The sequence below is a fragment of the Alexandromys fortis genome, unplaced genomic scaffold, assembly GCF_014885135.2.
Source record: "Alexandromys fortis isolate MF-2015 unplaced genomic scaffold, M_Fortis_MF-2015_v1.1 scaffold_0, whole genome shotgun sequence".
NCBI classification, from domain to species: domain Eukaryota; kingdom Metazoa; phylum Chordata; class Mammalia; order Rodentia; family Cricetidae; genus Alexandromys; species Alexandromys fortis.
In genome coordinates, this window is record NW_026067949.1 from 4,989,347 (window position 1) to 5,001,988 (window position 12,642).

Genomic DNA, 12,642 nt, shown 5'->3' on the forward strand with positions numbered 1-12,642 from the left:
GGGAGGGGGAGGGAAAGGGGAGGCGGCGGTGGGGAAGAGACAGAAATTTTTAATAAATAAATAAATTAATTAAAAAAATAAAATAATAAAAAAAAAGAAATCCAACATGTGCAGAACATTATAAAATGTCAACATCTCCAAGAACAATGTCAGAATAGGGAAAGGCGTTCGTAGCTGAGACTTCATGGAGGAGCAGGCGAAAGCTCTCCAAACATAGGGAGCAAATGTACACAGGTGGGACCTTCCATTTTCAAAGATTTATAATTTTTTAAAAAGTCTATGAATGTTTGCCTACATGTATGTTTCTCCTCTCGGAATAGGCCAGAATGTTCCTCTTTTCGGAATAGGCCAGAAGAGGGCTTTTCTTCCCCTGGAATTGAGTTTTGAGTCATCATAAGGATGCTGGGAATTGAACTCAGATCCTCAGCAAGAGCACCAAGCGCTCTTCACCTAGGGACATTTTTCCAGTCCCACTGGTTTTCTTCTTTTCTTCAAAACCATGGTGTCTATGTGAGTATATTGTGTGTGTATTCTCTCTCTCTCTCTCTCTCTCTCTCTCTCTCTCTCTCTCTCTCTCTCTCTCCCTCCCTCTCTCTCTCTGTGTTTGTGTGTGTGTGCATATGATCATGTGCATGGAATTTGTGTCTGCAGAGGTCAGAGGGGGCTTCAGATTCCCTGGAGGAGGAGTTACAGGTTGTTGTAAGCTCCCCAGCATGAGTGCTGGGAACAGTACTAGGGTCCCAGAAATGCTGGAAGAGCTCTTAATGAGGCATCTCTCCAGTTCTTTCTCCGATCTTCTAATGAGGTGCATTAATTGGAAATTCAGCCTTTGATTATATCTGTTCATTTGTTTTCCCATTTCTGCCTTGGTTTTATTTCTGTGCTGTCTGTTGGATTAGCATACTTCCTCCTGCAAACTGCTTGGTAGAGACCCCCTTCCTCATCCCCAGTTCGTACTAGCTGGGTTCCTAGTTCAGGCAGTGGAGCTTAAGTTCTCCATGCTCTGGCTTCCTCCTATTTAAAATGGAGATAAAATGAGGCCCCACCATAGGATTGTTATGAGGGTTAAATTTGTTACTGTGAGGAAAGCGTATGAGAGGGAGCCTGGCATATAACACTGTGCAAGTAGCAGCTGTTGACTTAATAATAGTCTCTGTCTTCAGACTGTGCCAAGAATTAATTACCAAACTCTAAGGAGCAAAAGCAATGCATTCTGTGTACTTGCTTTACCACCATTTCCTTCCGGTTTGATCAGACCCATTGTAATTGCACTGTGGTCGTGTGCGTGTTTGCTGTCATCAACTCCTTCTTTCTGTCAGCTTTGAGTCCTCTATGATGGTGGATAAGGGGATATGGTGGGAGGTGTGTTTGAAAAATAAAATCACCTCAAGGCCTATTATAAGCAAAATTCATAGCTGGGGTTTCATTGGCCATGTAGAGAAAGTGTGTGTGTGTGTGTGTGTGTGTGTGTGTGTGTGTGTGTGTGTGTTCCAGCTATGCAATGACAACAGAAGAGGCTAATTTATCAGTGAATAGTTCTTGGTAAGGAGGGCAGAGAGTCACATCGAGAGGCCACAGGAAAGACATCTACCATCCTGAGGAGGGCCTTCTGAGGTGGAATGCTGCAGTTTAAGACGGTGGGGAGTAATGATGGGCATCAAGATTCCCTTCCACTTGCTAGGGCAAGTTAGGTGTCTTCTGTAACTCAGCTCTCTCCTCTGTAAGGGCAGGATAGGAGCATCAACTTCTTATTTATTTATTTATTTATTTATTTTCCATTTATCTTTTATTTTACATACCAACCCCATTTCCCTCTCCCCCCTCCTCCCACTCCTCTCACCTTCACCCTACCCTATTCTCCATGCACTCTTCAGAGAGGATGAGGCCTCCCATAAGGAGTCAACAGAATATGTCACATCACTTGAGGCAGGACCAAGGCTCTCCTCCCCATGTCTAGGTTGAGCAAGCTATCCCTCCATAGAGAATGGACTCCAAAAAGCCAGTTCATACAGTAGGGATAAATACTGGCTTCACGGCCAGTGGCCCCACAAACTACCCAAGTCACAGAACTGTCACCCACCTTCAGAGGACCTAATTTGGTCCTATGCAGGTTCCCCCGCTGTAAGTCTAGAGTCAGTGAGCTCCCACTAGCTCAGGTCAGCTGTATCTGTGGGTTTTCTAATCATGGTCTTGACCCCTTTGCTCAAATTATAGGAATGTCTGTTTCTTTCCAGTGGGGCTGTTGTACAGCCTCAGTGAGTTAGTATGAAGGCATGTGGAAGAACCCTGGCACACAGGGAAAATCCCCAAGATGCCAGACTCCAGAGAGATGAACACTCTCATCTCTAACCCCTCACGCCTCCTGTTTCCCAAACTGTTCCAGTGTGAGGCAGGTCAGCATGCACCCCATTGGGACTTACAAGAAATTCTCCCAAGTCCCATGACTCCTGTGTATAAGCTCATTAGCCATCTTTGGTAACGACTTTATCATCCCATTGGGACCTGGCTCGTTCTAGCTTCAGACAGTCCCGAGTCATTTGAAAAGATGCCCCAATATGGCTTGCAAGATGTCTCTCATTTCTTTCTTCTACTGCTTACTTCTTTGCCTGATACTCAGAATGAACCAAGTGCTTCTTCTCCTGGACATTCTAGCAGGGCCCTGCAGTCTGCCCTTCCGCATTCCAGCCTGACTCTAGTACCATGAGAGTGAGTAGGGTTGGGCCAGGAAGCAGACTTTACACAAGCAAAGTGAGTGTGAACTGTTTTCCCACATCAGAAGCCTGTGGAACATGCAGGTACCTGTCCCAGCCTGAAGCTGTGTGTTCAGATAGAAGACCGGACTCTGGAGGCCTTTGCTCTCTAGTCCACATGATGAAGGGTCTGTGCGGTGTGCACGGCTTCTCTAGAAGCTGTTTCCCGAGGATCAGTGGGGGAAAATCCCCAAAACAGGATTGCTCATGTGAACTTCAGGTTTTATGCAAGGACCCACACACAATTACTGTTGAGTCAGACATTGTCATTGCGAAAGCCCCGTGGATTAGGCCTCTCAAGAAAAAGGGAAAGTCTGCATTTGAACTGGGCTTTGTTGGCTGCTCTGCCTTGGAACAGTCTTCAGGCTGACAGCTCATTTACTAAGTAAATGATTCCTTTCCAGGTCATGGTTTTAGAGCCCAGAGCCACCATTGAAACTACAAGGGTAGAGTTGGAATAATTCAGCATCTATAATATAAGAAGCTTTATTCCCAAACTGTAGGATGTGGCTTAAAACAGAGACTCTACACCCTACATCTCTGACTATGGCTTGTATCTCCGTTTGCTTTTCTGTTTAACTTGTCCTAGGTGGAGAAAAAGGATGGTTCCATATAAAGGTGGGAGGGGTGTACCTATTTCTGAGAACTGGTTTAATTAAGTTAGTCATCTTGGATTCTGGCATAGTCTCAATCATCTTCCCCAATCCAGGTGATGAAATGATCCATGGCAGCTGAATCCTAAGAATGAATAAACCTCCATCAGACACACAGGCTGAAAGAAAATTCTGGAAAGAAACCAAAGCTGAAGCAATGGATGGAGCTGAAAAAGGTCTCAGCTTCCCATTGCCACTGAGAGGGTAGGATACACACAGGGCAGGCTGGGCTTGCTTGTCATTTTCATTCAAGCATTCCATTCCTTCTTTGTCCTGTAGCTCTCATCTACAAGGAGAGCAGAGAATGCCTTCTAATAGAATAAAGCATTCAGGATATTTCATGAGGGATTATAATATAAATATACACAATTGCTTCTTTCCCTTCACCTTCCCCTGCCCCTGCCCCTTCCTCCTCCTCCTCCTCCTCCTCCTCTTCCTCCTCCTCCTCCTTCTCCTCCTCCTCCTCTTCCTTCGTCTTCGTCTTTGTCTCCATCTCCTTCTCCTTCCTCCTCCTCTCTCTTTCTTCTTTCTCCTCGTTCTTCTTCCTCCTCCTCCTCCTCCTTCTTCAAAATCTCTGGATGACTCCTAGAGTCATCTCACTCCCTCTGGACAGGAGGGCTTTGCTTTGCCCACTGTTGACTCACACAGTATGAGGTTGGGGCTCTGAGGAATGGATTGATTGGTGTGCTTGAATCTTGAGGATATGTGGATAGAAAGCACATTTGCTGGGAACAGCAAAGTTATGCCACACCTGGCTTCTCTTCAGCTGCCAGTGAGACTATACTTTCTGTAAGTGAACCACACCAGTTGGCCATCTTGGAGCACTGGGCAATGCATTAGCCTTCTACACATTTATATAAATATAAAGCTCTCTTGAAGTCTAACCTGGCTTTGATAAAGTTCAATCAACCATTTGTTCTACAGCCATCATATATTACCCATAATTCTCTTTTCTACTGCTGTTTTGGGATTTTTTAATGGAACTTAAGAAAATATCTTTAGAATTGTTTTAATGACATTAAGATCTCTGACTTCCTGGGTATTTCTCTAAAGGAAAAGGCTTAATGTGCATTTTAGTGTTTTTTCAGCAACCTTTAACTCTATAGGTAAATCATTTGATTAACTTCCTTATTGAATTCATTGCATAGATTTTAAACATCTATGGAAGTTTCATATTGGACACATGGGAGTATATCAAAGATGCTATCATTCAAGAATAAATGACTAATTTGTGTTTATAGAAGCCATTTTTAAGCATTCTGCTAAAGACAGGTGGACTTGAAAAATGCCTTTAACGTTTTTTGCTCCAGTTTTCACTTCTGCATGAGGGGATAGTTAGGATGACTCAATGGTGGTAAGATATCTTTTTTATTGATTTTATTGTGCTATATATTTTTCTCTGCTCCCCTCCCTTCCTTTCCCTTCCCCTTCATCCCTCTCCCATGGTCCCCATGCTCCCAGTTTACTCAGGAGATCTTGTCTTTTTCTACTTTCTATGTAGATTAGATCCATGTATGTCTCTCTTAGGGTCCTCCTTGTTGTCTAGGTTTTCTGGGATTATAAATTTTAGGCTGGTTTTTCTTTGCTTTATGCCTAAAATCCACTTATGAGTGAGTACATATGACATTTGTCTTTCTGGGTCTGGGTTACCTCACTCAATATGTTTTCTTGATCCATTCATTTGCCCACAAATTTCAAGATGTTGTTATTTTTTTCCTGCTGTGTAGTACTCCATTGTGTAAATATACCACATTTTCCTTATTCATTCTTTGGTCAAGGGGCATTTAGGTTGTTTCCAGGTTCTGGCTATGACAAACAATGCTGCTATGAATATAGTTGAACACATGTTCTTGTGGTATGATTGAGCATCCTTTGCGTAAATACCCAAAAGTGGTATTGCTGGGTCTTGAGGTAGGTTGTTTCCTAATTTTCTGAGAAATCACCATATTGATATCCAAAGGGGCTGTACCAGTTTGCTGTCCCACCAGCAATGCAGGAGTGTTCCCTTGGTGGTTAGATATCTTACGATGAACTTGATACTCCCTCCTGTTCTTTGACTCTTTCATTGAATCCATTTATGTTAAGGATTTGCCCTCATAGGACTTTCTTTTGTATTATTACATACCATGTTTTTTTTTAATGACTATTCATCTTCTCTCTGTAAACCACCTAGCTTAAAAGCTACCTCCACAAAGAAGCTTTTCTGTCTAAGTCATCTTGCCTTCCTGGTTGGTTCTGTTCGTTCAACATATTTATTTCCCATCCCCTCATCAGTGTTGTGCTCACTCTGGAGCTCACAAACCTGAAGGATGCCTGTATCAGTATGCACATTACACTAAGCCATTATTTAACAATGCCTTTAGCTTTTATTTTTATTTTATGTGTATGAGTGTTTTAACTGCATGTGTGTCTGCATACCATCTACATTCAGTGCCTGTGGAGGCAGGAAACCCCCTGGGACTGGAGTTGCAGACAGTTTTGAGCCATAAAGAAAATGCTTGGATTCTAATGAGTTGTTCTGGAAGAACAACTGACCTCTTAACTGCTGAGCCATGTCTCTGCTAAAAGTGAATTTTCTACTTCGTTCAAAATTGACTTCTATTCATGCATACTTGGATGTGATAAGGCTTAATGTCTCAGTCACACAAACTTTGGAGGTGTGAGATATGGGGTGGTGTAATGGTCTTTGTTGCCTGTTAATCTGACATGGGCCTCCTTGCTTAAGTCAGGGAGGAAGGCTTGGGATCCAGGAGAATTGCTGAGATGGTGCTCAGGCGGCTCACTCTGCCGTCCTTGAGCTGGTGGAAAGCACTTGGTATGGACCGCTCAGGGACCACACCCGAAAGAGAGGTCACTGGAAGAGCTCCTGAGCTCCTTGTGGCAAATGATCAGTTGAGTTGACCCAGTGTCCATCACACCCATGCATGAGGAGAAGAAACTAGGGTTCCTCAAGGACCAGTATCCTTAGATCAAGAATTAGCTTCTCAGAGGAAATTTTCTCTTCTTTGAAGCTGTCAGCTGTGCATCACGAAGGATGTGAATCACTACTGCAAGGTGTCCCAGCCAATCAGCAAGTGTTTCTGCATACTCACCCTGTAGCCTGCAGTGCTGTGGGAAAGTTTCTGGTCATAGCCTTTTGCAACTTCAGAGCATCTGGAAGTGCTCCCCACAAACGGATTTTAGAATGATGAACTGTAAGCCCAAGGCAGGGTCGTTTTTAAAATACAAGTATTGGATTTGTCCAAATCATCTGCCTCTTTAATGTTGGATGCTGAAATGGAAGCCACACAGTCTAACCGTTATGGCAAACATCATAGGCAAATTTTATAAAATAATGATAAAAAACGTTAGTATCCTTTTCTCAGTGTTGTAAAAGGAAAATATGAAGAACTATCAATAGTAAAGGAGAACAGGTGCCAAGCTTAGGAAGACCTATAAACTCTACACTCTAGGACAAGTCGTTTCTCAAGGCAAAGTTTTGTTTTTGATGGACAAAAATCTAACAGGCAATTGGGTGGCTTTTATTTGTACTACACGATGTGTAGAAATAACGGGGCTTCCCTGCTAAAATCCTGAGCTCTGATCAGCGTTTACCCAGAGTTTAGCAGTGTTAGCACTGATTTACCTAACTCTGTGGTCTTTGTGCAGAGACAAAGTGCAAAGGAAGTTGCTAAGCAATGTCAGAAGTGTATTATACTTTTTTTTTTATTGTGGTAATGTAGAACTTCATTCATTCCAGGCAAGCACAGAACACACGGAGAAAGAAACATTTGCAACTCACATGGTAGACAAATGGTCAGTTAAAAAAAACTAGTGTCTAATATGATGTGCAAACTCAGTAAATGAAAGTCTATTTTATGATATAATTTACCCGTACATGACCATCACAACTGGCGGGGATGCAGATCTAATTCGTGCAATAATATAGTTTAATGAGGAACTTAAGTATCTTTGTCAGGTACTCGTCTTATGTCATCTCCATCCCCCAAAGAGCCATGTTATTTACCAATGCTCCACTTAAACAGGAGTGCACTATTTTTTGCATTAGTTTGAATGTGTGTAAGAAACGTACCTTTGATGAATTTGACCTATAATTTGATTATATAAGGAAACATCTCTGCAGGGGCTCCCTGAAGAAGCAGGAAGGATCATGGGAGAAAAGGAACACACACAGCTGATGGTGAGACTTTCTGCAGGGATGGGGTGGGGGAGGTGTTGTTAACGGGAAAGAGAAGAGTTTCATCCAAAATGAGAAAGGAGAAGAGAGGAAAAAGAGCTGCATTTATATACGATGGCATGATTTGCTTCCATTTATGGGAATAATGGGAAAAAAATAACTTGAACATTGGGGTTAAAATTGGGCTGAACTGAAAAGAATCCAACTTGATAAAATGGCATCTCTGAACTGAAATATAAGGTCTTCTGGAAACGACATTAAAAAATGGAGAAAATGGTCATACTTTAGGATGGGTGATTGCTCTGTGACCGGAGGAGCCGGGAGTATCTGTTCATTTAAACCTTACCGGTTTCGAGCCCATTAGAGTTCACAGAGGCTTCGGTTTAGGGGCCTCACTGTGCACTAAATATGGAGCTGAATTGGTTCCATGGCTGCCATATCAGCCCTTGGCAGTCCAGCTGTGCGGGGGATCTGCAAGAGTTGAAGCCCTGGGTCTGCTTCTCCTGCACTGTCACTCGGCTGACTGACACAATCAATCAAATGGCTCCTGGCATCCTCAGCTAGCCCAGACGGAAACAGGAGACCTATGTATGCCTCGGTTTCCGTCTGGGCTAGCTGTTGGCAAGTCCCACGAACCCTGTTTCTAAGATATGTGTCTAATCAGAGTGCGTCTTCCCGTCTCTACTCCCGGCCTGTTACTCCAAGTCATAGGCTTTTTGTTTACATCATAATGAGTCCGCTTCCCATAATGCCCTTTTGTATCCAACCTTCTAGTAGCAACTAGAGAAGTTCCTAAAATAGGAGTCAGACTTTTAGGGATTTGAAAACCAAACCTGTTGAGATGCTCAAGCAAGAAATGGTGTTTACATCCCACCCAGACACCCCGTTCTGTAATTTTTTCTCCATGACACTAAGCTACTGTCTACCATTAGGCTTCCCCACTGTATATATGTGCACTAATTATAAATGGGCATCATGAATCCCAAGGCCCCTTACTCCAATGTCAGTTGGTCTCCTCCAATTTTATGGTCCATGTGCACATATTTGTGGGTTAACCAACTTTGACCTCCAATCCCCCCACTTCAATTTCCACAGGCACGGTTACCTTTCTCTAAAACACTGTTCTTCCTCTTCTGTCTGTCCCTCCCATCACCACCGCCGCTGAGCTGAAGAAGAAAGAGCAATGTAGAGCATCTTCTTACTCATCCTTTGTCTTTTCAGGAGCAATGCAACTGTGAAGTGGGTGTGTGCTCTTCTTTCCTGTGGGTTCTCTCTAATCTTATCTGTGGGTACCAGGGTTGGGAAGCTTTGGTGTCCTGTCCTACTTGTGAGCTTTCCCTCTACAAGGCTTGTTTTATGTATCCTTCAGTGTGTGATGGTAGTGTTCCCTGTCCCTTCTGTCTGTCTGTCTGTCTGTCTGTCTGTCTGTCTAGTTTCATCTCAGCGTGCCTTCTTTTTATTCTCTGTAAAACTGGGCAAAGATAATGTGCTTCGTGGGTCTGGGTGAATGAATGAGTTAATGCATATTGAGTGTCTGAAACGGAGCAGGGCGCTTGGGAATTCCCTCATCACTGTGTATTTGTTGTTGTTGTTGGCACATAATGGATGCTCATTAAATACCTATTGAAAGAAAGAACAGCTGCAGTCTGCTGGTGTTCGCTCAAACACCATATCTCAGTGAAAGCCAAGCTCAAGGAGATTCTTTTCCATTAGCCCACTAGGGCTCTTCTATTGTCTCCTGCCTGGAGTCTCTCTCCCTGGCCAGTGAATACTCTGCAAGCCCCTTCTGTCTGCCACACAGGAACATGTCTTCACCTAATGAACAGCATGCGAAGCCACCCAAGGTGAAGTAGCAGATGAAAGAACTCAGCAGGAAGAATGAAGGGCCTGAGGAGTGTGCTGAAGAAGTTTTATGTTCCAGGACTGCAGAACGCTAGAGGTCAAGCTTCATTAAATTATATGCTCGTGGACCATGGAGGTTTGGTAATCCAGCTGCAGTCGCATAAGGGAGCCAATAATAAATAGGAAACAGTTAAAGTACCTCTAATGGCTTCACGCCATTCAAATTAGCATGCTATTATATAAAGCTAAGCTCACTCACTGTCTTCAGAGTCTGAGAAGCCACGAATCTTGGCTCTGCCATTTAATGACCATGTGATGTTAGTGATGTCTCCCAGCAACTTTGAATCTCAGTTTCCCTATCTGTAAGATGGGCAAATTATCACTTATCTCAGAATTGTGCTAAACAGCACATGAGAGATACAAGGTGGAATTCTTACATCTGTTTCTATTATGTCTGTTTCTTCTCCAGGGACAAAGAAGAGAAGGAAGAAGGGGAGGAAGCAAGGGAGGAGGAAAGGATATAAGAGGAAAAGAAAAGGTGTGTGAGAGGAAAAGGTTACAGATAACATAGCAGCCTACATCAGAAGTCAGAGTGCTTCTGGAGTGAGTCAACAGTCCAGGGGAGGCAGGAGCAGAGATCAATGAATGAAGATGCAAGCCTCAGATATTCTAAGACTCCAGAAATGGGAGACACTTTGAAACATTTGGAACTGCCAGAGGAAGTGACAGTTCCAAATGTAGAAGTTTTCACAATGGAAAACCTGTTCCCAGCTTTCACTCATGGGAGGCACTTCCATTCAGCTTTAGAGTGTTCCAGTCTCAAACATGAAGAACTACTATGTACCTGGAAATAATTGTGAGAAACAGACCATCATGAAAATAAGATCAATAGAAAAAAAAAGATCCTGGAAGAGACAAACACAGTAGAGAGAGCAAGAGATTTTAAAATGTTACTGCTATATTGTCAGGATATGTCAACATAAACTGATGAAAACAGAAGGGGCAGAATCTAACAAAGGAATAAAAAAGAAAAAAAAGAAATCATTTTAAAATTAAAAAATTAATTTGTGGGGCTAGAGAGATGGCTCAGTGTTTACGAACACTGACTGCTCTTCTAAAGGATCTGGAGTTCAATTTCCAGCACCTACTTGGTGGCTCATGATAGTTTCTGTAACTCCAATCCCAGGGGATCTAATTCTGTCCTCTAAGAGCATCCAGACTTTGGCACACAGACACACACGCAGGTAAAACAACCATAGTTATACAACCTTTACATAAAAATTTAATGTCTAAAATAAAACTTAATTAAAGTGATAAAAATGCTAGGAAAAGCTTTTTTCAAATCTAGAATAATAATCAAAGAGGTGAACATTATGATAGAAGAGGTGAAAATGAGAGAACAAGCCAGGAGGTCTAGAATGTTGTAAACAAGAATTCCACATAAATTGCTGGGTGGTGGTAGCACGTGCCTTTAATCCCAGCATTTGGGAGGCAGAGACAGATGGATCTCTATGAGTTCAAGCCCAGTCAAGGCTATTCAGAGAAACCCTGTCTCAAAAACAAACAAACAAACAAACAAACAAACAAGCAGGAAACAAACAAAAAACAAAAGGCAAAAATTCCACAGAGAACTGAGAGAATGAAAATAGGAAGGAAATTTCCAAAGAAATAGCACAGTGTAGTTTCTCTAAACAGAGAGACATTTCTGTTGACTTGAGTCACTATCCCAGTCCCCATAACAGTGACTCAAATTGACCTGCAGAAATTTTAGGCTGTCCATGAAAATGAGATGGATCATGAGTATCCATTGCAAAGAAAAGAAAAGAAACTAGAAGGCACAGCAGACACATTTGATGCCAGAACATGGAGAAACGCCTTTAGAAGTCTGAGGAAATATGACCGTCAACATAGTCTTCAACAAGCTATCTTGTTTTAGCATAAACTGAAGCCATTTTTTAAGGGACTTGAGGTCTGTCTCCTCTATAATTGTTCTTATAAGGTCATTAGGAAGTATATTTCAGAAAAACAGAAAAGTAAAATATGGCAGAGGGATTGGAAAATGGGTGCCAGGAACACAAAGTCCATCAGAGAGCTAGTGAGAGAAGATGAAAGCAGTCCTGGAGCCACCCGTGTGTGTTTGAGCAGTCCTGGAGGGTCTCCAGTGTGTGTTCATTCTTCCAGGCACACTGCGTGTTTTGGAAATACAGCTGAAGAGATGGAACTGGAGTCCAAGTTAGTCAGTAGATCCTAAGAACTGAGGAGACAGAGCTGGAATCAAAGCATACAATCAAGGTGCAAAGAGGGTCTGAGACTTAGCAAGGGAAGTGTTCATTTCTGAGAAATCATTTGGAGGAGATTCCACTGCTGCATGAGGGCCAGAAAACCTAGATAGCACAGGTCAATCACTCAACTGGACCTTTTGATACAAGTGTGCCCTGTGTTTAAACACAGGATTTATGAGTCTCATAATGGCATAATGTGATGCTGTGTCTTACAGTGAATTTTTATTTTTAGTAAGTTGCATCACAATAATAATAAAAGTATAATATAATACATTCATAAACCACCACATCATTTATTATTATTAATCAAATTTATGTACCATGCATAATGGTATGTGCTGTGCTTTCCTTTCTTGTGGATTGGCTAAGTACTATGTTTTTTCTATCAGGATTGTCACAAAACACTATTTTATTGTGATGGTTGCAGTGTTATTAGGCAATAGGAGCTTTTCAGTTTTCCATTATAAACTTGTGGAACCATGATTGCAGATGTGGTCCAAGAGACAAAGTTGTTTCGTGCAATGTTAATGATAGCTGTGTATTGATGCAGGTCTATGTCACAATGCAAGCCTCAGAGAAAACTTGGCAAGATCAGGCAATAAAACCAGCCAGTAAATGAGGGTGTCTAAAACTTCTTGGGGAAGCAGGACTAGCATTTGTTTCTCACAATCAAGAAGCAACAAGCAATAAAACACAAGACCTTTATAATTAAAGTATTGACTTGGAAGTAGGGATTGTTAGCCCTTTATTATCTCCATTCAGATATTATCACGTCTGCAAACAGGCCAGAAAGTAAGGAGAAACACTGGGAAACGTTGACCTAAACATAGCACAGGTGATTAGATGAGTTTAAAATGCTCTGTAAGTAAGTTAGTATATGTGTCTCCTGTTTCATATCTCAAAAAAACCAAAGGAAAGAATACATATGCTAAACAGAA